The sequence below is a fragment of the Physella acuta genome, unplaced genomic scaffold, assembly GCF_028476545.2.
Source record: "Physella acuta isolate Inbredline_101_S28 unplaced genomic scaffold, ASM2847654v3 ptg001249l, whole genome shotgun sequence".
NCBI lineage: Eukaryota > Metazoa > Mollusca > Gastropoda > Physidae > Physella > Physella acuta.
Genome location: NW_026732765.1, coordinates 42,622 through 67,246, shown reverse-complemented (window position 1 = coordinate 67,246; position 24,625 = coordinate 42,622). Strand labels below are relative to the sequence as shown.

Here is a 24,625-nt window from a genome sequence, read left to right as displayed (position 1 = left end):
TTCTTTTTCCCCCTATTTCAGCCTGTACGTGGAATTCCCCAGAATTTTTTTCTGTATGGTTCAATCAAGTTCTTCCGGTGTCAATGACATTTTACAAGACAATTATTTTTGTAGACTTCTCTTGGATTATAATTAAAAAAAAACACCATTACAATACCTTGCGCAACAAGAAAACCTTCAGTCTAGCCTTTCATGGCTTTCTATTTTAGATTGTCGGCTCGACGATCCCTTATCCGCCTACAAGTGTGCGGGTGGGTGTGGGTGGGTGTGGGTGGGTGTGGGAGGTGGCGGGAGCAAGTAGTGCCACACCCCATTAAGAAACTATGTTGAACTATTTGTTCGAGAAAAAAAAATCACGCCTCAGACGATATGACGCGTAAACGAATAAACATTTTTATTGGTTAACGTTGGAATTTTGATTTTTTTTTTCATGAGTATCCCCCCCCCCCATTTATTAAATGGCTTTAACCATTTATTGGTTACCATTGGAATTTTGATTTTTTTTTTTCATTAGTATTTTTCCTCCCATTTATTAAATGGCTGAACCATTGAAAGTTATAATTTTATTTCGTAAGTAATTTTATTCTTTTAAATCACGTTGGTGCGTAAAAGCAACCTGAGGAATGTGCCCGACTTATCATTACAAAGTTGGTGATTTTCTGTCTGGTTTTTGTCACGTGGTGCCACCTCGACCTGACATTGGCTGCCTCAACAGATGGCTAGCGTCTGCCCGAGATTGTTTAAGTTACGGCGGCGACGCGCCAAAACCTGCCCGAGCGGGGTCTCAAACATGAGCAAACGAGAACCAAAGCCCGCGGGAAGATTCCGAGAACCAGTCAACAAAGGTCTCCTAACCGGAGAGCCGTGACGTCAAAATCCGGGTTTCTTTGAAACATTTTTCTCCAGGGGGGGGGGGGGGGGGGGGGGCGACGACTGCGAGGAACTAACTGGTCAAGACATTGAACACCAAGGTTGTCTTTTATGTGTCAAGGTATTGACATCTAAGGGTCACTAGCCATAGAGACAGCTAATGATAGCTGTACTGTGGTAGTTTAAAGGCTATACTTTAAAATGGTTAAGGTGGATATTAATTGTAAGTATAAGATTCGGGTGTGATTAATTTTGGTGGTACGATGTTAAATTATAGGTTGATGTTAGTGTTAATGATAGTGGTACTGTGGTAAACATTGGCTTCTGAATTGATACCATTAGCTGCGGAAGACTGGAGGTTTTGTGATGGTTGATTTGTTAGCAATATAAAGAAAGTTGCGAGCGAAAAGGGATTGGCTTAAAGTGGGCGTTATAACCATGAATGCGCAAGCTACACATTGTGAAATTCCAAGTTAGATTGTGGGAGTGAGATTGTGGGGGCGGGATTGTGAGAAGGAATAAAGGTTTGCGTTTATTTCGGGGCTAAAGTATTCATTTCAAGGTTTTTATTAACATTTCAATAACAGGTTGAGATTTGATTGGGGTTAGCTTCGGTATCCTGTGGCTAGAATTATAGTAATGTGATCCTTTATACTTTCCTATACGTGTTTGTATATAGTTCACATGACAAAAAACACATTCAAAATAGACAACACCGTGAAGTGGCTCCCTATTAAGATTTAATCATACCGCTCCCTTCAATTTAGCGCTGCAAATACGAGTCCCCTCCTTAGATATCAGTCTCCTAACTACGTTAATAAACGATATCTTTAATCTTTACGCATGTATTTTAAAAAATCTGGAATACAAGAAGACCTCAACACCTTGGTTAAACAAGGAGGGGGGGGGGGGGGGTTACCTCCCCACATATACCAGTGCTTCCCCCTAAGATCAGATAAGCCTGACCTGGATCTAAGTGCACCTTGCAGACGATTACCTGCCTATTTTAATCCGGTGTCTTGCCCGATACCTAGAACCAATGACGTAGATTCTGACCAACGGCTTTCTGAGAAAGCCCTCCCCCCCCCCCCCCCGTGTAATTTATCAACTGAACGGGACGGCGGTGTGTACAAGGATGTGAAAAGTTGATCTAGTTTTTAAACTTTTTCGCCAAGGTTATCTAACCTATCCTGCACCATTCAAGTCGTGTGCGATTGTTGTGTGTGTGTGTAAATGTGTGTAAATGTGTGTTTGGGTGTAAAATATTATGTGGCTATGTATGTGTTTCTTAAGGTTTATGTGTTTGTGTGTGAGAGAAAATATTCCGTGGTTTTCGACATTTTGTGAGGGGTTAAAAATGTTCAGATATAGTGCGTAGGACATTACGCTGTTCAGAAGTAGTGAATTGGACATTACGCTGGTCAGTTATAATAAAGAGGACATTACGTTGGCCAGATATTGGACATAGCCGGACCATCAACCCTTGCTTGTATTTTACCTGGACACTTTCTATTCTCCGCTTACCGACACCCCTTTAGCGACTGTCTACACCATCATGGCGATCCCCTATCATAATATAACCTTCTGCAATCCTTTCATATACAAACACGTAAACAATAGACGCAGAAGTAAAAATAAAATTCCGAGTTCACACTAACATCTCTCTTATCTCCCCTTGACAGAGTTACTGCCGCTGATATCAAGCTGCTTGTTTCTTTTACCATCCTCTTTGGACCGGTATTTTTTTTTCACGGAAAATGTAGCAATAAAGTTATATAAAGCTTTAATGTGGCTACAAAAATGTCTTCATTGTCGCCAAGATTTTTTTTTGTGTGTGGAGGGGAGATCACTCCAAACCAGGAAACAAAGTTGGGTAACCGGCTTATATTGTTACATATCTTATGGTTCGCCTTTTAAAAGATTTTAATAATTCGTAAAAAAAATAATTAATTATATATTTCACTTACAACTGTTAGATTTAATTTATAAGAAAAATAATTAGAAGTAATTAATGTGTAATGCGAACAGGAAACAATCACTACATCAGAAAAGGTGGAGAAATTTTTTTTTTTTTGGATCCAGAAACAGAAGTTACACTTTTATCAAACGGGCTTCTATCAGGTCCAAAAATAGCCTCGTGATTCGATTGGCTGGGTTAAGAGGTCAAGGCTTACCGATCACCGTTGTACCACGGGAAACATCAAAGTCACGTGACGGTCAAACGGTTGCTGACATCAGGAGTTGAACACACACCGCACGACGTGCAGACGTCAAACATGCGAATCGTTCAAAGAACGGTACCCGGAGTAAGCAGCGAAACAAATCAATGAAAACAGCAGACGTGACCTTGAGATTAGCAGACGACGTAATCAAACGGGTGGGCGGGCGTAGATTATAGTTGTATAGATAACAGGCGATCGATATGTATTGATTAAGTTCAATCGTATCGATTATTGTTGTTAACCGAAATTGTGCTGCACCTTGATACTGTTGGTCTAATTGATCTCAGCCAGGTGATTCGAAGCATTGCACGGTCATGCCCACCTTGCATGGCTTCCCCCCCCCCCCCCCCCCCCCCCCCACACACAGCCCAATATATGGCAGTCCCTAGAATTTATTACGGCTTTCCCCACCTTTTCGGTCTACTTCATTTCAGTTCACTGTGACTTTGGGCAATTCATTCAGTTCACTGTGACTTTTTGTCACTTCATTCAGTTCACTGTGACTTTTTGTCACTTCATTTCAGTTCACTGTGACTTTTTGTCACTTCATTTCAGTTCACTGAGACTTTTTGGTCACTCCTTACAGGAACTAATGACTCAACCCACAATCATTTATGGGTTTTTCACCTATTGTATCTAATCATGGCTTTTAAAATCCACGGTGGGCTTTCGCTCAGTCTAACAGTGTAGAGAAACTTTTCTTTCATATGGATACGTCTACTCTTTATTTTGGGACGGAGTGGTCTAAGTATTAAGGCCACAATTTTTTAAAGCCATAATAAATTGGTTCGGTACCGTGTGTGTGGTGGTGGGTGGGGGGGGGGCAACACAGGAGTCTAGTGGGTGGCAATAAGGGCAAGAATTGCTCGCTACTTTGTACTGCTACTGTTTGCTTGATTTATGCCACCATAAGAGAAAGAAAGGGGGGGGGGGGGATAAAGCTAGTGAAAGCCTTACTAAATAAACTTACATTTTAATAAGAAAATAAAATTCTTATGATTATATTATTGTAAAGGAACGACACACCACCATAGTTGTTACCAGTGGCGTAGCGAGGTTGGTGACACCCCCCCCCCCCCCCAGAGGCGTAGCGACCCGTCCCGGCGTCCGGGACAAAATTTAAATTTTCGATTTGCACCCCCCACTCAAACTTTCGATTTGCAACCCCCCCCCCCTTTCAAACTTTTTTTTGCACTCCCCCCACCCCCTCCACCCTTGCCGGGATTTGTCAAATTTGCTCTTAAAAGACTTTTTAACACTCGAATTAATCACTTAATTAACTGGAACTTTCATTTTTCTCTATATATTTTGCTATTTTTGGCCTTGGTGTCACCCCCCTAAATGGTGTCACCAGTGCGCCCCCCCCCCGCCCCCCCCCCTCCATATGCCACTGGTTGATATGTAACACAGTGGATCAACACACAGGTTGACTGTTTAAACCCCGCTGTCGGCCCAAGGTCTATTACACATTTCACATTCGACACAGACCTAGAACCAAGAGCATAAAAGCACACACGCACACATACATTACGCCCACAAGTACACACATGTGCACACACAAAACGCACTTACACACTTGTACCCAAAAAAAACAGTTCAAAAACATACACACGTAGTTCTACACACCCACGTACAAAAAACACACTTACACACACACATCCAGTTGCGGCATGTCATCAACATGTTTTGCATTGGGTCAAACAGGAAATGCATCATTTATCACCTCAAGGCTGGCTGGAGGAAATTTTGTTTTTCATCTATTTAACTTGGCCAATTATGTATTATTTTTTTCTGGCACGTTTTTTTTTCTTCGTGTGTGTCTGGCTCAATTTATGTTGTCATAATTATGTAGAACAAGGGAGCGTGGTACGGTAGAATGTATGTGTGGCATAGCCAGTGTAAAGGGCATATGGCATAAATAGAAAGTACATGTCATTAGGAAGTGTGTTATATAGTAGATAGAATACCAAAATGACATATATGAGGTGGTGATGTCATGAAAGCTAGAGAACATTGACAAAAAAAGTCGTACAAATTTCTAACATCAGACTGCGTAGACGCCAAAGAGGATGTTACGGCGCAGACGATTAAAAAATGTAACTAAATTTAGCCACGTTTCTATGACATGAAACAATGTGATACTCGGGGTTCATGGGATAGAAAAAATGTGGTTGAACATAACATCGAGACGGTGAAATAAATTTGAATAAACAACTGTAATCAAGCCTAACAAATATTCTAGCATATATCAACGCGAGTAATTAACACACCTATTTACGTACCATAGTCATACCTACACACCAAATTACACACTTGCATGCTCATTCAATTACTGTCACACTTACGTGCACACTCACGCGTACACCTAACTACACTCCCACCCAGAGGCGTAGCGACCCTTCCCGACGCCCGGGGACAAACTTTTCGATTTGCACCCCCCCCCCCTCAAGATTTCGATTTAGCCCCCCCCCCCCTCAAACTTTCGATTTGCACCCGCCTCAACCTTTCAATTTATTTTTCCAACCTATTTTGGCGCCCCATAAGGTCGGCGCCCGGGGACATAAGTCCCCACCGCCCCCCCCTACCCCCCACTCCCCGCTACGCTACTGCTCCCACCTACCTAAACAACAACCTACTCATCTAATTATAAATTTACTTACCCAATTACTTACACATAAACTAGCTACACAGATATTCATTCTCCTAGCCTCTCAACAGGTCACACAGATACCGATACACATATCTACCTACCTGCACTCCTCCCACTCACATACACTCCACCCACTCACATACACTCCACCCACTTATCTACACTCCACCTAATTATCAACACTCCAACCACTTACCTACACTCCACCCACTTATCAACACTCCACCCACTTACCTACACTCCACCCACTTACATACACTCCACCCACTTATCTACACTCCACCCACTTATATACACTCCACCCACTTACATACACTCCACCCACTCACATACACTCCACCCACTTACATACACTCCACCCACTTATCTACACTCCACCCACTTATATACACTCCACCCACTTATCTACACTCCACTAAATTATCAACACTCCAGCCACTTACCTACACTCCAGCCACTTACCTACACTCCACCCACTTATATACACTCCACCCACTTATCTACACCCCACCCACTTTTCAACACTCCAGCCACTTATCTACACTCCACCCACTTATCTACACTCCACCCACTTAACAAAACTCCACCCACTTACCTTTTACTCCACCCATTTACCTACAATCCACCCACTTATCTTTCACTCCACCCATTTACGTACACTCCATCCACTTACCCACTCCACCAATTTACCTAAACTCCACCCACTTATCAACACTCCACCCACTTACCTAAACTCAACCCATTTATCCACGCTCCGACCACTCACCTACACTCCACCCACTTACCTAAACTCAAACCCATTTTATCGACACTCCACTCACGTATCCACACTCCACCCACTTATTTAAACTCCCCTCACACCAAAATTCCACCCATTTATCAACACACCAACCACTTTCCTGAACTCCACCCACTTACCTACACTCCACCCATTTACCTACACTCTATTCACCCACCCACCTACCTAACCATCTACCCACCAGCCACTCATCTAGCCATTAACCACTCATCCAGACAAACATCTCCCTAGCTAGACATCTACTACTTGAGTATACTAGATAGGAGCCTAGATCCACAGACATTTTCTTGCATTACAGGTAACATTTCAGCTCCAACCAATACAGGTAAATTACTTGTTTACCGACTGTTTGGATCTAGCAGGTAGCGTGGCCGAGCGGTCTAAGGCGCTGGTTTAAGGCACCAGTCTCTTCGGGGGCGTGGGTTCGAATCCCACCGCTGCCATTATTTTTGTTTTGTTTAGTTGTTTTTCTCAGTTATGACTAAAGAAAAAGTCTTCCCAGTTGCTAAAACCATTTCTTAAACCGTTTACACAGTTTTTATTTAAATAAAATATTGCAAGATCTACGATAGGTTACAATGCTTGTTTGTCTGACATGAATTCTGTTTATCCTAGTTTGACATGTTTATGACAAAGATTTTTAAAGCTTTTTACTTCAGCATACTCAAGGCAAAGCACAGTTATCTACAATCTAAATTTAATCAAACTAGATATCACTGGGCTTTAAAATACAAATTTAAAAAAAAAGTATGTAATGTATTTAATTTAAAAAAAAAAAAGTTATTGACATAGTTTCTTAATCCATCAGGAAACAAGTAAGTACAAAGTTGATTAATACATCACAACACAAGTTTAAACAAAAATACAACATACATTAAATAAGAAAAAAAGTACAAGCAACAACAATGTAACAGTAAAAAAATACAAACAAAATAATCAAAACAACAACAATTGACAACAATAAACACAACGTCAAAATCACAACAAACAATGACTATCACGTGATGACCGATCAACTACTCTGCGTGTGATACAGAAGAGGGCCATAGAAGAGGGTTCAGTGGGTTAAGGGTCAAGGCTAGCTGATGAGGCTGACCTTAGATTAGGTCACCCAATCAGAAGAATCCACACTGTTATCACTGAAAGCGATAGCCTACATCTCATATGCGCACAAGTTGGACGCAGGGGAAGGAAACCAAAATCAAAAAATCATAATGCACTAAGTGATTGTTACAATCAAAGATTAAATGTTAGATATAACGTTGTATATAAGAATGCGGGTCGAGGGAGGGGGTACAGGATCCTTTCAAACGAAATATTAAAAAGACGAGAGATTTAAAAGTAAATCTAGATTGAACTGTTTCTTTCAAAGTTGGCAACATTGTAAATCACTTAGTTATAAAAAAACTCCAGACACCTATCTTTATCATAATACGCTATAGACTGCTGACTTTTGTTTTCTGAATGACGAGAGATTTGAGGTATTGCTTTCGGACCGACAGTTGCGACATACACGCCTCCTCTTTACACATGTGCCGAAATAGATCAGTTGGGAGAGCGTTAGACTGAAGATCTAAAGGTCCCTGGTTCGATCCCGGGTTTCGGCAAACTTTAGTTTTTCTATTTCTTTTTCATTTTGTTTTTCAACTTGGTTCGTATGTTTTTGAAACAAAAGACTTTTTTATCCTTGATCACAAAACATAAAATGCAATTGCAAAAAATTTAGTCATCGATAATCTACCAACCGCACCTGCAACCCGCTCACGACTAACTGCTACTATTCACAAAGTTTATGGATAATTTACAATTGTGTATACTTTTACATGAGTTGAAATGACAAGTCGTGAAATGTATGCGTATGTTTAAAAAAAAACTAGTTTAAAAACAGGTGTAAAAAATGGCAGCGGTGGGATTCGAACCCACGCCTCCGAGGAGACTGGTGCCTTAAACCAGCGCCTTAGACCGCTCGGCCACGCTACCATTACGTAAGAAGAGGTGTAAAAACGAAAAATTTATTCGTTTTGGCCGATACTCCTTTTGCTGATATTTAGCCCAATTAAAAACTGCTCTATCATAATCGACTGATGCGACCCCAGATACGAGACATGAGGGCCATACAGGCAAGATCGTATTTTGCTAGAAAGACATGAGGTTGATTTTTAAAACTAACCATCTTGCTTTAAGAAAAAAATATTGACAACTGGTGTAGCAATGGTGAAGGAATCAAGATCTGTGTGGCAATGTAGGATTTGAAAAGCTATACATGAGTTTGATTTTTATTTTCATCATTTCTAATTTTCAGCACATTCTGATTGAGATCTCGCCTGAGTGTTGATCCTTTCAAACGAAACATTGAAATGACGAGAGATTTAAAAGGATAGCTAGATTGAACTGCTGCTTTCAAGGTAAATCACTTAGAAGTTAAAACAAATGGCAGCGGTGGATTCGAACCCACGCCTCCGAAGAGACTGGTGCCTAAAACCAGCGCCTTAGACCGCTCGGCCACGCTACCCCGTTCCAAGCAGTAGTCAGCAGTTTGACCCTTTCTCATCACTTAATTGTGTTTGTTCCATATAACGAAACACTTGTGCTGCTGGATCAGAGGATAAAAAATCCGTTTTCAAAGACGCGTAAAGTGGGTAACAATGCAGTTTCGATTCGATGTTTACAGACACCCATCTTTATCATAATACGCTATAGACTGCTGACTTTTGTTTTCTGAATGACGAGAGATTTGAGGTATTGCTTTCGGACCGACAGTTGCGACATACACGCCTCCTCTTTACACATGTGCCGAAATAGCTCAGTTGGGAGAGCGTTAGACTGAAGATCTAAAGGTCCCTGGTTCGATCCCGGGTTTCGGCAAACTTTAGTTTTTCTATTTCTTTTTCATTTTGTTTTTCAACTTGGTTCGTATGTTTTTGAAACAAAAGACTTTTTTATCCTTGATCACAAAACATAAAATGCAATTGCAAAAAATTTAGTCATCGATAATCTACCAACCGCACCTGCAACCCGCTCACGACTAACTGCTACTATTCACAAAGTTTATGGATAATTTACAATTGTGTATACTTTTACATGAGTTGAAATGACAAGTCGTGAAATGTATGCGTATGTTTAAAAAAAACTAGTTTAAAACAGGTGTAAAAAATGGCAGCGGTGGGATTCGAACCCACGCCTCCGAGGAGACTGGTGCCTTAAACCAGCGCCTTAGACCGCTCGGCCACGCTACCATTACGTAAGATGAGGTGTAAAACGAAAAATTTATTCGTTTTGGCCGATACTCCTTTTGCTGATATTTAGCCCAATTAAAAACTGCTCTATCATAATCGACTGATGCGACCCCAGATACGAGACATGAGGGCCATACAGGCAAGATCGTATTTTGCTAGAAAGACATGAGGTTGATTTTTAAAACTAACCATCTTGCTTTAAGAAAAAAATATTGACAACTGGTGTAGCAATGGTGAAGGAATCAAGATCTGTGTGGCAATGTAGGATTTGAAAAGCTATACATGAGTTTGATTTTTATTTTCATCATTTCTAATTTTCAGCACATTCTGATTGAGATCTCGCCTGAGTGTTGATCCTTTCAAACAAAACATTGAAATGACGAGAGATTTAAAAGGATAGCTAGATTGAACTGCTGCTTTCAAGGTAAATCACTTAGAAGTTAAAACAAATGGCAGCGGTGGATTCGAACCCACGCCTCCGAAGAGACTGGTGCCTAAAACCAGCGCCTTAGACCGCTCGGCCACGCTACCCCGTTCCAAGCAGTAGTCAGCAGTTTGACCCTTTCTCATCACTTAATTGTGTTTGTTCCATATGTCGAAACACTTGTGCTGCTGGATCAGAGGATAAAAAATCCGTTTTCAAAGACGCGTAAAGTGGGTAACAATGCAGTTTCGATTCGATGTGTACAGACACCCATCTTTATCATAATACGCTATAGACTGCTGACTTTTGTTTTCTGAATGACGAGAGATTTGAGGTATTGCTTTCGGACCTACAGTTGCGACATGCACGCCTCCTCTTTACACATGTGCCGAAATAGCTCAGTTGGGAGAGCGTTAGACTGAAGATCTAAAGGTCCCTGGTTCGATCCCGGGTTTCGGCAAACTTTAGTTTTTCTATTTCTTTTTCATTTTGTTTTTCAACTTGGTTCGTATGTTTTTGAAACAAAAGACTTTTTTATCCTTGATCACAAAACATAAAATGCAATTGCAAATAATTTAGTCATCGATAATCTACCAACCGCACCTGCAACCCGCTCACGACTAACTGCTACTATTCACAAAGTTTATGGATAATTTACAATTGTGTATACTTTTACATGAGTTGAAATGACAAGTCGTGAAATGTATGCGTATGTTTAAAAAAAAACTAGTTTAAAAACAGGTGTAAAAAATGGCAGCGGTGGGATTCGAACCCACGCCTCCGAGGAGACTGGTGCCTTAAACCAGCGCCTTAGACCGCTCGGCCACGCTACCGTTACGTAAGAAGAGGTGTAAAAACGAAAAATTTATTCGTTTTGGCCGATACTCCTTTTGCCGATATTTAGCCCATTTAAAAACTGCTCTATCATAATCGACTGATGCGACCCCAGATACGAGACATGAGGGCCATACAGGCAAGATCGTATTTTGCTAGAAAGACATGAGGTTGCTTTTTAAAACTAACCATCTTGCTTTAAGAAAAAAATATTGACAACTGGTGTAGCAATGGTGAAGGAATCAAGATCTGTGTGGCAATGTAGGATTTGAAAAGCTATACATGAGTTTGATTTTTATTTTCATCATTTCTAATTTTCAGCACATTCTGATTGAGATCTCGCCTGAGTGTTGATCCTTTCAAACGAAACATTGAAATGACGAGAGATTTAAAAGGATAGCTAGATTGAACTGCTGCTTTCAAGGTAAATCACTTAGAAGTTAAAACAAATGGCAGCGGTGGATTCGAACCCACGCCTCCGAAGAGACTGGTGCCTAAAACCAGCGCCTTAGACCGCTCGGCCACGCTACCCCGTTCCAAGCAGTAGTCAGCAGTTTGACCCTTTCTCATCACTTAATTGTGTTTGTTCCATATAACGAAACACTTGTGCTGCTGGATCAGAGGATAAAAAATCCGTTTTCAAAGACGCGTAAAGTGGGTAACAATGCAGTTTCGATTCGATGTTTACAGACACCCATCTTTATCATAATACGCTCTAGACTGCTGACTTTTGTTTTCTGAATGACGAGAGATTTGAGGTATTGCTTTCGGACCTACAGTTGCGACATACACGCCTCCTCTTTACACATGTGCCGAAATAGCTCAGTTGGGAGAGCATTAGACTGAAGATCTAAAGGTCCCTGGTTCGATCCCGGGTTTCGGCAAACTTTAGTTTTTCTATTTCTTTTTCATTTTGTTTTTCAACTTGGTTCGTATGTTTTTGAAACAAAAGACTTTTTTATCCTTGATCACAAAACATAAAATGCAATTGCAAAAAATTTAGTCATCGATAATCTACCAACCGCACCTGCAACCCGCTCACGACTAACTGCTACTATTCACAAAGTTTATGGATAATTTACAATTGTGTATACTTTTACATGAGTTGAAATGACAAGTCGTGAAATGTATGCGTATGTTTAAAAAAAACTAGTTTAAAAACAGGTGTAAAAAATGGCAGCGGTGGGATTCGAACCCACGCCTCCGAGGAGACTGGTGCCTTAAACCAGCGCCTTAGACCGCTCGGCCACGCTACCATTACGTAAGAAGAGGTGTAAAAACGAAAAATTTATTCGTTTTGGCCGATACTCCTTTTGCTGATATTTAGCCCAATTAAAAACTGCTCTATCATAATCGACTGATGCGACCCCAGATACGAGACATGAGGGCCATACAGGCAAGATCGTATTTTGCTAGAAAGACATGAGGTTGATTTTTAAAACTAACCATCTTGCTTTAAGAAAAAAATATTGACAACTGGTGTAGCAATGGTGAAGGAATCAAGATCTGTGTGGCAATGTAGGATTTGAAAAGCTATACATGAGTTTGATTTTTATTTTCATCATTTCTAATTTTCAGCACATTCTGATTGAGATCTCGCCTGAGTGTTGATCCTTTCAAACGAAACATTGAAATGACGAGAGATTTAAAAGGATAGCTAGATTGAACTGCTGCTTTCAAGGTAAATCACTTAGAAGTTAAAACAAATGGCAGCGGTGGGATTCGAACCCACGCCTCCGAAGAGACTGGTGCCTAAAACCAGCGCCTTAGACCGCTCGGCCACGCTACCCCGTTCCAAGCAGTAGTCAGCAGTTTGACCCTTTCTCATCACTTAATTGTGTTTGTTCCATATGTCGAAACACTTGTGCTGCTGGATCAGAGGATAAAAAATCCGTTTTCAAAGACGCGTAAAGTGGGTAACAATGCAGTTTCGATTCGATGTGTACAGACACCCATCTTTATCATAATACGCTATAGACTGCTGACTTTTGTTTTCTGAATGACGAGAGATTTGAGGTATTGCTTTCGGACCTACAGTTGCGACATGCACGCCTCCTCTTTACACATGTGCCGAAATAGCTCAGTTGGGAGAGCGTTAGACTGAAGATCTAAAGGTCCCTGGTTCGATCCCGGGTTTCGGCAAACTTTAGTTTTTCTATTTCTTTTTCATTTTGTTTTTCAACTTGGTTCGTATGTTTTTGAAACAAAAGACTTTTTTATCCTTGATCACAAAACATAAAATGCAATTGCAAAAAATTTAGTCATCGATAATCTACCAACCACACCTGCAACCCGCTCACGACTAACTGCTACTATTCACAAAGTTTATGGATAATTTACAATTGTGAATACTTTTACATGAGTTGAAATGACAAGTCGTGAAATGTATGCGTATGTTTAAAAAAAAACTAGTTTAAAAACAGGTGTAAAAAATGGCAGCGGTGGGATTCGAACCCACGCCTCCGAGGAGACTGGTGCCTTAAACCAGCGCCTTAGACCGCTCGGCCACGCTACCGTTACGTAAGAAGAGGTGTAAAAACGAAAAATTTATTCGTTTTGGCCGATACTCCTTTTGCCGATATTAAGCCCATTTAAAAACTGCTCTATCATAATCGACTGATGCGACCCCAGATACGAGACATGAGGGCCATACAGGCAAGATCGTATTTTGCTAGAAAGACATGAGGTTGCTTTTTAAAACTAACCATCTTGCTTTAAGAAAAAAATATTGACAACTGGTGTAGCAATGGTGAAGGAATCAAGATCTGTGTGGCAATGTAGGATTTGAAAAGCTATACATGAGTTTGATTTTTATTTTCATCATTTCTAATTTTCAGCACATTCTGATTGAGATCTCGCCTGAGTGTTGATCCTTTCAAACGAAACATTGAAATGACGAGAGATTTAAAAGGATAGCTAGATTGAACTGCTGCTTTCAAGGTAAATCACTTAGAAGTTAAAACAAATGGCAGCGGTGGATTCGAACCCACGCCTCCGAAGAGACTGGTGCCTAAAACCAGCGCCTTAGACCGCTCGGCCACGCTACCCCGTTCCAAGCAGTAGTCAGCAGTTTGACCCTTTCTCATCACTTAATTGTGTTTGTTCCATATAACGAAACACTTGTGCTGCTGGATCAGAGGATAAAAAATCCGTTTTCAAAGACGCGTAAAGTGGGTAACAATGCAGTTTCGATTCGATGTTTACAGACACCCATCTTTATCATAATACGCTATAGACTGCTGACTTTTGTTTTCTGAATGACGAGAGATTTGAGGTATTGCTTTCGGACCGACAGTTGCGACATACACGCCTCCTCTTTACACATGTGCCGAAATAGCTCAGTTGGGAGAGCGTTAGACTGAAGATCTAAAGGTCCCTGGTTCGATCCCGGGTTTCGGCAAACTTTAGTTTTTCTATTTCTTTTTCATTTTGTTTTTCAACTTGGTTCGTATGTTTTTGAAACAAAAGACTTTTTTATCCTTGATCACAAAACATAAAATGCAATTGCAAAAAATTTAGTCATCGATAATCTACCAACCGCACCTGCAACCCGCTCACGACTAACTGCTACTATTCACAAAGTTTATGGATAATTTACAATTGTGTATACTTTTACATGAGTTGAAATGACAAGTCGTGAAATGTATGCGTATGTTTAAAAAAAAACTAGTTTAAAACAGGTGTAAAAAATGGCAGCGGTGGGATTCGAACCCACGCCTCCGAGGAGACTGGTGCCTTAAACCAGCGCCTTAGACCGCTCGGCCACGCTACCATTACGTAAGATGAGGTGTAAAAACGAAAAATTTATTCGTTTTGGCCGATACTCCTTTTGCCGATATTTAGCCCAATTAAAAACTGCTCTATCATAATCGACTGATGCGACCCCAGATACGAGACATGAGGGCCATACAGGCAAGATCGTATTTTGCTAGAAAGACATGAGGTTGCTTTTTAAAACTAACCATCTTGCTTTAAGAAAAAAATATTGACAACTGGTGTAGCAATGGTGAAGGAATCAAGATCTGTGTGGCAATGTAGGATTTGAAAAGCTATACATGAGTTTGATTTTTACTTTCATCATTTCTAAATTTCAGCACATTCTGATTGAGATCTCGCCTGAGCGTTGATCCTTTCAAACGAAACATTGAAATGACGAGAGATTTAAAAGGATAGCTAGATTGAACTGCTGCTTTCAAGGTAAATCACTTAGAAGTTAAAACAAATGGCAGCGGTGGGATTCGAACCCACGCCTCCGAAGAGACTGGTGCCTAAAACCAGCGCCTTAGACCGCTCGGCCACGCTACCCCGTTCCAAGCAGTAGTCAGCAGTTTGACCCTTTCTCATCACTTAATTGTGTTTGTTCCATATGTCGAAACACTTGTGCTGCTGGATCAGAGGATAAAAAATCCGTTTTCAAAGACGCGTAAAGTGGGTAACAATGCAGTTTCGATTCGATGTTTACAGACACCCATCTTTATCATAATACGCTATAGACTGCTGACTTTTGTTTTCTGAATGACGAGAGATTTGAGGTATTGCTTTCGGACCTACAGTTGCGACATGCACGCCTCCTCTTTACACATGTGCCGAAATAGCTCAGTTGGGAGAGCGTTAGACTGAAGATCTAAAGGTCCCTGGTTCGATCCCGGGTTTCGGCAAACTTTAGTTTTTCTATTTCTTTTTCATTTTGTTTTTCAACTTGGTTCGTATGTTTTTGAAACAAAAGACTTTTTTATCCTTGATCACAAAACATAAAATGCAATTGCAAATAATTTAGTCATCGATAATCTACCAACCACACCTGCAACCCGCTCACGACTAACTGCTACTATTCACAAAGTTTATGGATAATTTACAATTGTGTATACTTTTACATGAGTTGAAATGACAAGTCGTGAAATGTATGCGTATGTTTAAAAAAAAACTAGTTTAAAAACAGGTGTAAAAAATGGCAGCGGTGGGATTCGAACCCACGCCTCCGAGGAGACTGGTGCCTTAAACCAGCGCCTTAGACCGCTCGGCCACGCTACCGTTACGTAAGAAGAGGTGTAAAAACGAAAAATTTATTCGTTTTGGCCGATACTCCTTTTGCCGATATTTAGCCCATTTAAAAACTGCTCTATCATAATCGACTGATGCGACCCCAGATACGAGACATGAGGGCCATACAGGCAAGATCGTATTTTGCTAGAAAGACATGAGGTTGCTTTTTAAAACTAACCATCTTGCTTTAAGAAAAAAATATTGACAACTGGTGTAGCAATGGTGAAGGAATCAAGATCTGTGTGGCAATGTAGGATTTGAAAAGCTATACATGAGTTTGATTTTTATTTTCATCATTTCTAATTTTCAGCACATTCTGATTGAGATCTCGCCTGAGTGTTGATCCTTTCAAACGAAACATTGAAATGACGAGAGATTTAAAAGGATAGCTAGATTGAACTGCTGCTTTCAAGGTAAATCACTTAGAAGTTAAAACAAATGGCAGCGGTGGGATTCGAACCCACGCCTCCGAAGAGACTGGTGCCTAAAACCAGCGCCTTAGACCGCTCGGCAAAGCTACCCCGTTTCAAGCAGTCGTCAGCAGTTTGACCCTTTCTCATCACTTAATTGTGTTTGTTCCATATGTCGAAACACTTGTGCTGCTGGATCAGAGGATAAAAAATCCGTTTTCAAAGACGCGTAAAGTGGGTAACAATGCAGTTTCGATTCGATGTTTACAGACACCCATCTTTATCATAATACGCTATGGACTGCTGACTTTTGTTTTCTGAATGACGAGAGATTTGAGGTATTGCTTTCGGACCTACAGTTGCGACATGCACGCCTCCTCTTTACACATGTGCCGAAATAGCTCAGTTGGGAGAGCGTTAGACTGAAGATCTAAAGGTCCCTGGTTCGATCCCGGGTTTCGGCAAACTTTAGTTTTTCTATTTCTTTTTCATTTTGTTTTTCAACTTGGTTCGTATGGTTTTGAAACAAAAGACTTTTTTATCCTTGATCACAAAACATAAAATGCAATTGCAAATAATTTAGTCATCGATAATCTACCAACCGCACCTGCAACCCGCTCACGACTAACTGCTACTATTCACAAAGTTTATGGATAATTTACAATTGTGTATACTTTTACATGAGTTGAAATGACAAGTCGTGAAATGTATGCGTATGTTTAAAAAAAAACTAGTTTAAAAACAGGTGTAAAAAATGGCAGTGGTGGGATTCGAACCCACGCCTCCGAGGAGACTGGTGCCTTAAACCAGCGCCTTAGACCGCTCGGCCACGCTACCGTTACGTAAGAAGAGGTGTAAAAACGAAAAATTTATTCGTTTTGGCCGATACTCCTTTTGCTGATATTTAGCCCATTTAAAAACTGCTCTATCATAATCGACTGATGCGACCCCAGATACGAGACATGAGGGCCATACAGGCAAGATCGTATTTTGCTAGAAAGACATGAGGTTGCTTTTTAAAACTAACCATCTTGCTTTAAGAAAAAAATATTGACAACTGGTGTAGCAATGGTGAAGGAATCAAGATCTGTGTGGCAATGTAGGATTTGAAAAGCTATACATGAGTTTGATTTTTACTTTCATCATTTCTAAATTTCAGCACATTCTGATTGAGATCTCGCCTGAGCGTTGATCCTTTCAAACGAAACATTGAAATGACGAGAGATTTAAAAGGATAGCTAGATTGAACTGCTGCTTTCAAGGTAAATCACTTAGAAGTTAAAACAAATGGCAGCGGTGGGATTCGAACCCACGCCTCCGAAGAGACTGGTGCCTAAAACCAGCGCCTTAGACCGCTCGGCAAAGCTACCCCGTTCCAAGCAGTCGTCAGCAGTTTGACCCTTTCTCATCACTTAATTGTGTTTGTTCCATATGTCGAAACACTTGTGCTGCTGGATCAGAGGATAAAAAATCCGTTTTCAAAGACGCGTAAAGTGGGTAACAATGCAGTTTCGATTCGATGTTTACAGACACCCATCTTTATCATAATACGCTATAGACTGCTGACTTTTGTTTTCTGAATGACGAGAGATTTGAGGTATTGCTTTCGGACCGACAGTTGCGACATACACGCCTCCTCTTTACACATGTGCCGAAATAGCTCAGTTGGGAGAGCGTTAGACTGAAGATCTAAAGGTCCCTGGTTCGATCCCGGGTTTCGGCAAACTTTAGTTTTTTATTTCTTTTTCATTTTGTTTTTCAACTTGGTTCGTATGTTTTTGAAACAAAAGACTTTTTTATCCTTGATCACAAAACATAAAATGCAATTGCAAATAATTTAGTCATCGATAATCTACCAACCACACCTGCAACCCGCTCACGACTAACTGCTACTATTCACAAAGTTTATGGATAATTTACAATTGTGTATACTTTTACATGAGTTGAAATGACAAGTCGTGAAATGTATGCGTATGTTTAAAAAAAAACTAGTTTAAAAACAGGTGTAAAAAATGGCAGCGGTGGGATTCGAACCCACGCCTCCGAGGAGACTGGTGCCTTAAACCAGCGCCTTAGACCGCTCGGCCACGCTACCGTTACGTAAGAAGAGGTGTAAAAACGAAAAATTTATTCGTTTTGGCCGATACTCCTTTTGCTGATATTTAGCCCATTTAAAAACTGCTCTATCATAATCGACTGATGCGACCCCAGATACGAGACATGAGGGCCATACAGGCAAGATCGTATTTTGCTAGAAAGACATGAGGTTGCTTTTTAAAACTAACCATCTTGCTTTAAGAAAAAAATATTGACAACTGGTGTAGCAATGGTGAAGGAATCAAGATCTGTGTGGCAATGTAGGATTTGAAAAGCTATACATGAGTTTGATTTTTACTTTCATCATTTCTAAATTTCAGCACATTCTGATTGAGATCTCGCCTGAGCGTTGATCCTTTCAAACGAAACATTGAAATGACGAGAGATTTATAAAATACTTAAAAAAAACTTTTTAAAAAACCACGTTTTTCTTGTGGACTAAAAAGTAGAAAATAACTATTTACATACATTTGATGACAAAAAACGTGGGTACGTTCACCATCAAATTTCTCGACCCATCTGCCCGACCCACGTTTTTTGTCATCAAATGTATGTAAATAGTTATTTTCTACTTTTTAGTCCACAAGAAAAACATGGTTTTTTAAAAAGTTTTTTTTAAGTATTTTATTTTCTCCTTTTTAGTCCGTTGCTACACATGAAAAACGTGTTTTTTAAAAAAGTTTTTTATATAGTTTATTTTCTACTTTATCTAATGACTTGATTAAGTATGAATTGACTAAGTGTTTATAAATACACGGACTAAAAAAAATCTTGAGCGACCAGGATTCGAACCTGGGTTGTCGCGGCTACAACGCGAAGTACTAACCACTATACGATCACGGCCAGCGCGCTCACATCGATTGGGGCCGAAGTAACTGTGTCAACAAGCCTCCAGTCTTGTCGGTATCTTTAGAAATCATGTCCTCAATTTTATGGTCCTTTGGGCGTAATTAAATTAAGCTAATTACGGTCTCTAATTGCTAGTTTTTATGATTGCATCTGAAATTGTTAGGCGAAAGTAACCTGCATGCCAAATTTCAGATCTATAGAGCAATCAGAAGTGGGCTAATTTTCGATGTCAATTTTAACAACAAACACATCCACGCGAAGCTGAGTTAATAAAAACGTGTTAAAAAGGATAGCTAGATTGAACTGCTGCTTTCAAGGTAAATCACTTAGAAGTTAAAACAAATGGCAGCGGTGGGATTCGAACCCACGCCTCCGAAGAGACTGGTGCCTAAAACCAGCGCCTTAGACCGCTCGGCAAAGCTACCCCGTTTCAAGCAGTCGTCAGCAGTTTGACCCTTTCTCATCACTTAATTGTGTTTGTTCCATATGTCGAAACACTTGTGCTGCTGGATCAGAGGATAAAAAATCCGTTTTCAAAGACGCGTAAAGTGGGTAACAATGCAGTTTCGATTCGATGTTTACAGACACCCATCTTTATCATAATACGCTATGGACTGCTGACTTTTGTTTTCTGAATGACGAGAGATTTGAGGTATTGCTTTCGGACCTACAGTTGCGACATGCACGCCTCCTCTTTACACATGTGCCGAAATAGCTCAGTTGGGAGAGCGTTAGACTGAAGATCTAAAGGTCCCTGGTTCGATCCCGGGTTTCGGCAAACTTTAGTTTTTCTATTTCTTTTTCATTTTGTTTTTCAACTTGGTTCGTATGGTTTTGAAACAAAAGACTTTTTTATCCTTGATCACAAAACATAAAATGCAATTGCAAATAATTTAGTCATCGATAATCTACCAACCGCACCTGCAACCCGCTCACGACTAACTGCTACTATTCACAAAGTTTATGGATAATTTACAATTGTGTATACTTTTACATGAGTTGAAATGACAAGTCGTGAAATGTATGCGTATGTTTAAAAAAAAAATAGTTTAAAAACAGGTGTAAAAAATGGCAGTGGTGGGATTCGAACCCACGCCTCCGAGGAGACTGGTGCCTTAAACCAGCGCCTTAGACCGCTCGGCCACGCTACCGTTACGTAAGAAGAGGTGTAAAAACGAAAAATTTATTCGTTTTGGCCGATACTCCTTTTGCTGATATTTAGCCCATTTAAAAACTGCTCTATCATAATCGACTGATGCGACCCCAGATACGAGACATGAGGGCCATACAGGCAAGATCGTATTTTGCTAGAAAGACATGAGGTTGCTTTTTAAAACTAACCATCTTGCTTTAAGAAAAAAATATTGACAACTGGTGTAGCAATGGTGAAGGAATCAAGATCTGTGTGGCAATGTAGGATTTGAAAAGCTATACATGAGTTTGATTTTTACTTTCATCATTTCTAAATTTCAGCACATTCTGATTGAGATCTCGCCTGAGCGTTGATCCTTTCAAACGAAACATTGAAATGACGAGAGATTTAAAAGGATAGCTAGATTGAACTGCTGCTTTCAAGGTAAATCACTTAGAAGTTAAAACAAATGGCAGCGGTGGGATTCGAACCCACGCCTCCGAAGAGACTGGTGCCTAAAACCAGCGCCTTAGACCGCTCGGCAAAGCTACCCCGTTCCAAGCAGTCGTCAGCAGTTTGACCCTTTCTCATCACTTAATTGTGTTTGTTCCATATGTCGAAACACTTGTGCTGCTGGATCAGAGGATAAAAAATCCGTTTTCAAAGACGCGTAAAGTGGGTAACAATGCAGTTTCGATTCGATGTTTACAGACACCCATCTTTATCATAATACGCTATAGACTGCTGACTTTTGTTTTCTGAATGACGAGAGATTTGAGGTATTGCTTTCGGACCGACAGTTGCGACATACACGCCTCCTCTTTACACATGTGCCGAAATAGCTCAGTTGGGAGAGCGTTAGACTGAAGATCTAAAGGTCCCTGGTTCGATCCCGGGTTTCGGCAAACTTTAGTTTTTTATTTCTTTTTCATTTTGTTTTTCAACTTGGTTCGTATGTTTTTGAAACAAAAGACTTTTTTATCCTTGATCACAAAACATAAAATGCAATTGCAAATAATTTAGTCATCGATAATCTACCAACCACACCTGCAACCCGCTCACGACTAACTGCTACTATTCACAAAGTTTATGGATAATTTACAATTGTGTATACTTTTACATGAGTTGAAATGACAAGTCGTGAAATGTATGCGTATGTTTAAAAAAAAACTAGTTTAAAAACAGGTGTAAAAAATGGCAGCGGTGGGATTCGAACCCACGCCTCCGAGGAGACTGGTGCCTTAAACCAGCGCCTTAGACCGCTCGGCCACGCTACCGTTACGTAAGAAGAGGTGTAAAAACGAAAAATTTATTCGTTTTGGCCGATACTCCTTTTGCTGATATTTAGCCCATTTAAAAACTGCTCTATCATAATCGACTGATGCGACCCCAGATACGAGACATGAGGGCCATACAGGCAAGATCGTATTTTGCTAGAAAGACATGAGGTTGCTTTTTAAAACTAACCATCTTGCTTTAAGAAAAAAATATTGACAACTGGTGTAGCAATGGTGAAGGAATCAAGATCTGTGTGGCAATGTAGGATTTGAAAAGCTATACATGAGTTTGATTTTTACTTTCATCATTTCTAAATTTCAGCACATTCTGATTGAGATCTCGCCTGAGCGTTGATCCTTTCAAACGAAACATTGAAATGACGAGAGATTTATAAAATACTTAAAAAAAACTTTTTAAAAAACCACGTTTTTCTTGTGGACTAAAAAGTAGAAAATAACTATTTACATACATTTGATGACAAAAAACGTGGGTACGTTCACCATCAAATTTCTCGACCCATCTGCCCGACCCACGTTTTTTGTCATCAAATGTATGTAAATAGTTATTTTCTACTTTTTAGTCCACAAGAAAAACGTGGTTTTTTAAAAAGTTTTTTTTAAGCATTTTATTTTCTCCTTTTTAGTCCGTTGCTACACATGAAAAACGTGTTTTTTAAAAAAGTTTTTTATATAGTTTATTTTCTACTTTATCTAATGACTTGATTAAGTATGAATTGACTAAGTGTTTATAAATACACGGACTAAAAAAAATCTTGAGCGACCAGGATTCGAACCTGGGTTGTCGCGGCTACAACGCGAAGTACTAACCACTATACGATCACGGCCAGCGCGCTCACATCGATTGGGGCCGAAGTAACTGTGTCAACAAGCCTCCAGTCTTGTCGGTATCTTTAGAAATCATGTCCTCAATTTTATGGTCCTTTGGGCGTAATTAAATTAAGCTAATTACGGTCTCTAATTGCTAGTTTTTATGATTGCATCTGAAATTGTTAGGCGAAAGTAACCTGCATGCCAAATTTCAGATCTATAGAGCAATCAGAAGTGGGCTAATTTTCGATGTCAATTTTAACAACAAACACATCCACGCGAAGCTGAGTTAATAAAAACGTGTTAAAAAGGATAGCTAGATTGAACTGCTGCTTTCAAGGTAAATCACTTAGAAGTTAAAACAAATGGCAGCGGTGGGATTCGAACCCACGCCTCCGAAGAGACTGGTGCCTAAAACCAGCGCCTTAGACCGCTCGGCCACGCTACCCCGTTCCGAGCAGTAGTCAGCAGTTTGACCCTTTCTCATCACTTAATTGTGTTTGTTTCATATGTCGAAACACTTGTGCTGCTGGATCAGAGGATAAAAAATCCGTTTTCAAAGACGCGTAAAGTGGGTAACAATGCAGTTTCGATTCGATGTTTACAGACACCCATCTTTATCATAATACGCTATAGACTGCTGACTTTTGTTTTCTGAATGACGAGAGATTTGAGGTATTGCTTTCGGACCTACAGTTGCGACATACACGCCTCCTCTTTACACATGTGCCGAAATAGCTCAGTTGGGAGAGCGTTAGACTGAAGATCTAAAGGTCCCTGGTTCGATCCCGGGTTTCGGCAAACTTTAGTTTTTCTATTTCTTTTTCATTTTGTTTTTCAACTTGGTTCGTATGTTTTTGAAACAAAAGACTTTTTTATCCTTGATCACAAAACATAAAATGCAATTGCAAAAAATTTAGTCATCGATAATCTACCAACCACACCTGCAACCCGCTCACGACTAACTGCTACTATTCACAAAGTTTATGGATAATTTACAATTGTGTATACTTTTACATGAGTTGAAATGACAAGTCGTGAAATGTATGCGTATGTTTAAAAAAAAACTAGTTTAAAAACAGGTGTAAAAAATGGCAGTGGTGGGATTCGAACCCACGCCTCCGAGGAGACTGGTGCCTTAAACCAGCGCCTTAGACCGCTCGGCCACGCTACCGTTACGTAAGAAGAGGTGTAAAAACGAAAAATTTATTCGTTTTGGCCGATACTCCTTTTGCTGATATTTAGCCCATTTAAAAACTGCTCTATCATAATCGACTGATGCGACCCCAGATACGAGACATGAGGGCCATACAGGCAAGATCGTATTTTGCTAGAAAGACATGAGGTTGCTTTTTAAAACTAACCATCTTGCTTTAAGAAAAAAATATTGACAACTGGTGTAGCAATGGTGAAGGAATCAAGATCTGTGTGGCAATGTAGGATTTGAAAAGCTATACATGAGTTTGATTTTTACTTTCATCATTTCTAAATTTCAGCACATTCTGATTGAGATCTCGCCTGAGCGTTGATCCTTTCAAACGAAACATTGAAATGACGAGAGATTTAAAAGGATAGCTAGATTGAACTGCTGCTTTCAAGGTAAATCACTTAGAAGTTAAAACAAATGGCAGCGGTGGGATTCGAACCCACGCCTCCGAAGAGACTGGTGCCTAAAACCAGCGCCTTAGACCGCTCGGCCACGCTACCCCGTTCCGAGCAGTAGTCAGCAGTTTGACCCTTTCTCATCACTTAATTGTGTTTGTTTCATATGTCGAAACACTTGTGCTGCTGGATCAGAGGATAAAAAATCCGTTTTCAAAGACGCGTAAAGTGGGTAACAATGCAGTTTCGATTCGATGTTTACAGACACCCATCTTTATCATAATACGCTATAGACTGCTGACTTTTGTTTTCTGAATGACGAGAGATTTGAGGTATTGCTTTCGGACCTACA

General features: G+C 40.2%; 32 non-coding genes across 32 annotated transcripts; 12 read left to right on the top strand and 20 right to left on the bottom strand.

The window, feature by feature from the left end:
• Positions 1-6,902: 6,902 nt before the first annotated feature.
• Positions 6,903-6,984, top strand: Trnal-aag (transfer RNA leucine (anticodon AAG)). The gene has a single exon. It is a non-coding gene; the product is annotated as a tRNA-Leu (tRNA).
• Positions 6,985-8,439: 1,455 nt separating this feature from the next.
• On the bottom strand, positions 8,440-8,521 carry Trnal-aag (transfer RNA leucine (anticodon AAG)). Its single transcript has one exon. It is a non-coding gene; the product is annotated as a tRNA-Leu (tRNA).
• Positions 8,522-8,972: 451 nt separating this feature from the next.
• On the bottom strand, positions 8,973-9,053 carry Trnal-uag (transfer RNA leucine (anticodon UAG)). Its single transcript has one exon. It is a non-coding gene; the product is annotated as a tRNA-Leu (tRNA).
• Positions 9,054-9,333: 280 nt separating this feature from the next.
• On the top strand, positions 9,334-9,406 carry Trnaf-gaa (transfer RNA phenylalanine (anticodon GAA)). The gene has a single exon. It is a non-coding gene; the product is annotated as a tRNA-Phe (tRNA).
• A 289-nt stretch (positions 9,407-9,695) lies between these two features.
• On the bottom strand, positions 9,696-9,777 carry Trnal-aag (transfer RNA leucine (anticodon AAG)). Its single transcript has one exon. It is a non-coding gene; the product is annotated as a tRNA-Leu (tRNA).
• A 450-nt stretch (positions 9,778-10,227) lies between these two features.
• On the bottom strand, positions 10,228-10,308 carry Trnal-uag (transfer RNA leucine (anticodon UAG)). Its single transcript has one exon. It is a non-coding gene; the product is annotated as a tRNA-Leu (tRNA).
• A 280-nt stretch (positions 10,309-10,588) lies between these two features.
• Trnaf-gaa (transfer RNA phenylalanine (anticodon GAA)) lies at positions 10,589-10,661 on the top strand. The gene has a single exon. It is a non-coding gene; the product is annotated as a tRNA-Phe (tRNA).
• A 291-nt stretch (positions 10,662-10,952) lies between these two features.
• Positions 10,953-11,034, bottom strand: Trnal-aag (transfer RNA leucine (anticodon AAG)). Its single transcript has one exon. It is a non-coding gene; the product is annotated as a tRNA-Leu (tRNA).
• Positions 11,035-11,485: 451 nt separating this feature from the next.
• On the bottom strand, positions 11,486-11,566 carry Trnal-uag (transfer RNA leucine (anticodon UAG)). The gene has a single exon. It is a non-coding gene; the product is annotated as a tRNA-Leu (tRNA).
• A 280-nt stretch (positions 11,567-11,846) lies between these two features.
• On the top strand, positions 11,847-11,919 carry Trnaf-gaa (transfer RNA phenylalanine (anticodon GAA)). Its single transcript has one exon. It is a non-coding gene; the product is annotated as a tRNA-Phe (tRNA).
• Positions 11,920-12,209: 290 nt separating this feature from the next.
• Positions 12,210-12,291, bottom strand: Trnal-aag (transfer RNA leucine (anticodon AAG)). Its single transcript has one exon. It is a non-coding gene; the product is annotated as a tRNA-Leu (tRNA).
• A 451-nt stretch (positions 12,292-12,742) lies between these two features.
• Positions 12,743-12,824, bottom strand: Trnal-uag (transfer RNA leucine (anticodon UAG)). Its single transcript has one exon. It is a non-coding gene; the product is annotated as a tRNA-Leu (tRNA).
• Positions 12,825-13,104: 280 nt separating this feature from the next.
• Positions 13,105-13,177, top strand: Trnaf-gaa (transfer RNA phenylalanine (anticodon GAA)). Its single transcript has one exon. It is a non-coding gene; the product is annotated as a tRNA-Phe (tRNA).
• Positions 13,178-13,468: 291 nt separating this feature from the next.
• Positions 13,469-13,550, bottom strand: Trnal-aag (transfer RNA leucine (anticodon AAG)). Its single transcript has one exon. It is a non-coding gene; the product is annotated as a tRNA-Leu (tRNA).
• Positions 13,551-14,001: 451 nt separating this feature from the next.
• Positions 14,002-14,082, bottom strand: Trnal-uag (transfer RNA leucine (anticodon UAG)). Its single transcript has one exon. It is a non-coding gene; the product is annotated as a tRNA-Leu (tRNA).
• Positions 14,083-14,362: 280 nt separating this feature from the next.
• On the top strand, positions 14,363-14,435 carry Trnaf-gaa (transfer RNA phenylalanine (anticodon GAA)). Its single transcript has one exon. It is a non-coding gene; the product is annotated as a tRNA-Phe (tRNA).
• Positions 14,436-14,725: 290 nt separating this feature from the next.
• On the bottom strand, positions 14,726-14,807 carry Trnal-aag (transfer RNA leucine (anticodon AAG)). Its single transcript has one exon. It is a non-coding gene; the product is annotated as a tRNA-Leu (tRNA).
• Positions 14,808-15,258: 451 nt separating this feature from the next.
• On the bottom strand, positions 15,259-15,340 carry Trnal-uag (transfer RNA leucine (anticodon UAG)). Its single transcript has one exon. It is a non-coding gene; the product is annotated as a tRNA-Leu (tRNA).
• Positions 15,341-15,620: 280 nt separating this feature from the next.
• On the top strand, positions 15,621-15,693 carry Trnaf-gaa (transfer RNA phenylalanine (anticodon GAA)). Its single transcript has one exon. It is a non-coding gene; the product is annotated as a tRNA-Phe (tRNA).
• A 291-nt stretch (positions 15,694-15,984) lies between these two features.
• Positions 15,985-16,066, bottom strand: Trnal-aag (transfer RNA leucine (anticodon AAG)). The gene has a single exon. It is a non-coding gene; the product is annotated as a tRNA-Leu (tRNA).
• Positions 16,067-16,879: 813 nt separating this feature from the next.
• Positions 16,880-16,952, top strand: Trnaf-gaa (transfer RNA phenylalanine (anticodon GAA)). The gene has a single exon. It is a non-coding gene; the product is annotated as a tRNA-Phe (tRNA).
• Positions 16,953-17,243: 291 nt separating this feature from the next.
• Positions 17,244-17,325, bottom strand: Trnal-aag (transfer RNA leucine (anticodon AAG)). The gene has a single exon. It is a non-coding gene; the product is annotated as a tRNA-Leu (tRNA).
• An 813-nt stretch (positions 17,326-18,138) lies between these two features.
• Trnaf-gaa (transfer RNA phenylalanine (anticodon GAA)) lies at positions 18,139-18,211 on the top strand. Its single transcript has one exon. It is a non-coding gene; the product is annotated as a tRNA-Phe (tRNA).
• Positions 18,212-18,501: 290 nt separating this feature from the next.
• Trnal-aag (transfer RNA leucine (anticodon AAG)) lies at positions 18,502-18,583 on the bottom strand. Its single transcript has one exon. It is a non-coding gene; the product is annotated as a tRNA-Leu (tRNA).
• A 1,556-nt stretch (positions 18,584-20,139) lies between these two features.
• Positions 20,140-20,212, top strand: Trnaf-gaa (transfer RNA phenylalanine (anticodon GAA)). Its single transcript has one exon. It is a non-coding gene; the product is annotated as a tRNA-Phe (tRNA).
• Positions 20,213-20,503: 291 nt separating this feature from the next.
• On the bottom strand, positions 20,504-20,585 carry Trnal-aag (transfer RNA leucine (anticodon AAG)). The gene has a single exon. It is a non-coding gene; the product is annotated as a tRNA-Leu (tRNA).
• An 813-nt stretch (positions 20,586-21,398) lies between these two features.
• Positions 21,399-21,471, top strand: Trnaf-gaa (transfer RNA phenylalanine (anticodon GAA)). The gene has a single exon. It is a non-coding gene; the product is annotated as a tRNA-Phe (tRNA).
• A 290-nt stretch (positions 21,472-21,761) lies between these two features.
• Positions 21,762-21,843, bottom strand: Trnal-aag (transfer RNA leucine (anticodon AAG)). Its single transcript has one exon. It is a non-coding gene; the product is annotated as a tRNA-Leu (tRNA).
• Positions 21,844-23,037: 1,194 nt separating this feature from the next.
• On the bottom strand, positions 23,038-23,119 carry Trnal-uag (transfer RNA leucine (anticodon UAG)). Its single transcript has one exon. It is a non-coding gene; the product is annotated as a tRNA-Leu (tRNA).
• A 280-nt stretch (positions 23,120-23,399) lies between these two features.
• On the top strand, positions 23,400-23,472 carry Trnaf-gaa (transfer RNA phenylalanine (anticodon GAA)). The gene has a single exon. It is a non-coding gene; the product is annotated as a tRNA-Phe (tRNA).
• Positions 23,473-23,763: 291 nt separating this feature from the next.
• Trnal-aag (transfer RNA leucine (anticodon AAG)) lies at positions 23,764-23,845 on the bottom strand. Its single transcript has one exon. It is a non-coding gene; the product is annotated as a tRNA-Leu (tRNA).
• A 451-nt stretch (positions 23,846-24,296) lies between these two features.
• Trnal-uag (transfer RNA leucine (anticodon UAG)) lies at positions 24,297-24,378 on the bottom strand. Its single transcript has one exon. It is a non-coding gene; the product is annotated as a tRNA-Leu (tRNA).
• Positions 24,379-24,625: the final 247 nt, after the last annotated feature.